Source organism: Hipposideros armiger, unplaced genomic scaffold (genome assembly GCF_001890085.2).
Source record: "Hipposideros armiger isolate ML-2016 unplaced genomic scaffold, ASM189008v1 scaffold_83, whole genome shotgun sequence".
In the NCBI taxonomy this organism is placed as follows: Eukaryota; Metazoa; Chordata; class Mammalia; order Chiroptera; family Hipposideridae; genus Hipposideros; species Hipposideros armiger.
In genome coordinates, this window is record NW_017731433.1 from 247102 (window position 1) to 249931 (window position 2830).

The window sequence follows — 2830 nt, forward strand, 5'->3', positions numbered from 1 at the left end:
AACTTTCATTTTTCTACATGATCCTGAGAATGGATTAGGATATCCTTCACATTTCCAAGCAAAATTCGATTTACAATGTTTGTCCTTGCCAAACTCCAAAAAATGACCCCTTGAGAGTAAACCAACAGAGCACTGCATTACCCAATATAGCTGTTGGTTTCATCACATGCACTAACAAGTCTACATGGCTACAAGTTCTGCACTCCTTTCATAGAATTTACTTTATACCTGTTATACCAAACAGCATTTTAAACACTGACATACCAACTCCTTAATAAGATAAAGCAAAGACAAAAGTATTTATCTTATGAGAAACAAGATACACCATCATTTAATCTTCCAATATTATTGCACTTTAACTTTCATAATTTCACAATGCATTCATGAAAACAATCTGCAGAAAACTAGCTTTAACAGACAAATTAAAGAACACTTTTAAGTAAACAGGACTGTCCTAAATTGTTTATTAGGTAAGAATTTTACAAACATTATTCACATTAGCAGTAGTGGTGGAGCTGGAGAGTGTTGCGCCTTCTCCAAGCCACACAGCAAGAACCACCAATAGTATGGTGGAACTTGTGGCCCTTTCCAAGGCCACGGCTCTTATGGACTGCGAATATCAGCCCTCGCATCTCCCTGTGCTTGTGAACTGGTTTGGTGATCCACTGGGTGTCAGGATTCCATCTGATAGCTTTATGGAATGGATCAATGAGGATAACCTCAAAGAATTTGTATGTGAATTCAACCCAGTAAGAATTCAGGACTCTCACAGAGTCCCGCAGTGGCACCCAGCTTGCACCTCAGCAGCAGACTGAAGCCTTCCAGCAAACTTTAACTGGTTAACACTGTGATTGACAGGCTTGCCATAGGCTGCACCCTTAGGAACTGGGCATGTGTGACCACCACTGTGCACATGATTCCGATATATGACATAACCTTGCTTGGCCTTGTATCCCAGCCTGTGCGCTTTATCGGGCAGGGTGGGGCAGGGGGCCCTGTGGAGTGCAGAGAGCTGGCAGGACTGCCAGCAGCACACCCTGAGAGGAAACCACATTACCTCAGACTGCTTCTTCCTCTATAGCTCCTGGGTGTACTTGTAAGCACCCGTCTTGGCTTACCTGATTGCTGGGGCCAGACGGGAAGGAAGACCATATACATTTTTAATGAATGCACATATACACATCTAGTGACACCAATTTTATAATATACTCACATCTAAAATTATATTCAATAGACCTGAAATAATTTATAATGCTAGAGTGTTTGTGTCATCTATTATGTTAACAGCTTTAAATTTTCTAATTAAATCTTATTATTAACTACTTATCAGTACACAGGATAATAAAGGCAATTTCTTTTTTATTGTGTGGGCATTCTAGTGGAAATTTGTTTACATTTTAGAATACTTGGATAGACAATAATGCCTGCTTGTGAATTATGATTCCATGCTTTAAATGAGAACATAATTATAATTATTGAAACTCTTAAAGGCTAGCAGTGTAATTTTATTTTAATGAGCTTAGCTTAATGAAATACAGTTATTATCTTCATAGTGCTAGTAAGATTTTGTTCATTGTTCTTCCCAATGCAAAAACATTCAAATCTAAAATGCTTGCTTCTTTTGGTTATTGGAGCAATGGCAAGAGAGACCATCCCCCCAACTGTTATGGAAAATGAGCAACCTTCAGTCTCATTTGACCAACCTTTAAAATTTAGCCTGTACATGGTCTCAAAATCAGACATCCACACAGTTTCAGTGAGAAGCTAAACCTCTCTCCCCACCAGCATGAGGTCCTGTCCCAAGTGTCACATAAAATTTACCATTAGAAATGCATTCCTTTGATAAAAGAAAAATCATCTCTTTTGCAAATGACAGATTCTCCTGAAATGTGTGCTACATTGTCCTCAGCATTTTGACATAAATTAACATATTACTCTGTTCTCTTAGACAATTGACTTGAATCAATATGAATAGTTGCCTAGAGACCAGAGAGGGAAGTGGAAATGGAAAGGAAAGAGAAGATATACAGTATTAGGTAAGATTCTTTAGATTACATGTGACAAAAGTCAAAATAGGAGTAGCTTAAGCAAAAAAGTGTAATGAATTATCAAGGCAATGGAGTGTCTCCTAGATCACCAGTACAGAGTTATACCTAAGCCTTGGGAAGATCTCAAACAAGGGATTGAATGACAAGAATATTTTGCCAATTTCCACCTCTGCTATATTCTAGTCACTTGCTTTATAATTCTCTCCTCAGAAGACCTTCCATATGGTTCACATGAAAGAAATGTTGACAGCAGACAGCACCTACTTTAACACCTTACAAACAGTTTATACAGCTTCAGCCTCCAGAGAAACTGCACTGCTCTCCCTCTAACTTAAGACCCACCTCTGTTAGGGGAGAATTATGGTCTCCTCTTGAATGTGGAATTCAACTCTGATCAGTTAGGTGTTCAGACTCTGAGTTGCAGTGCAAAATCATGTATTCTTCCAGTGGTGAGGATTACAGAATCTCAGAAAAGTAAAGCTAGAAGGGTAATGTAAGGTCTAATTCAATCTCTAATTCAATCTCAGCACTAAAAAGAAATGAGCTATCAACCCATGATAAGATATGGTAGAACCTTAATGCCTATTACTAAGTAAAAAAAGCCAATCTGAAAAGGCTTTTGATTCCAACTATATAACATTCTGGAAAAGGCAAATCTATGGAAACTGTAAAAAGGGTAGTAACTGCCAGAGTTTGCACAGGGGAAGACTGAGGAGGAGGGGCACAGAGGATTTTTAAGGGCAATCGAAATACCCTGTATACTACTATAATGATGGATACAA

General features: G+C 38.4%; 1 pseudogene; it reads right to left on the minus strand.

Moving 5' to 3' along the window:
- Window positions 1–497: 497 nt before the first annotated feature.
- On the minus strand, window positions 498–1725 carry LOC109383449 (60S ribosomal protein L15-like; annotated as a pseudogene).
- Window positions 1726–2830: the final 1105 nt, after the last annotated feature.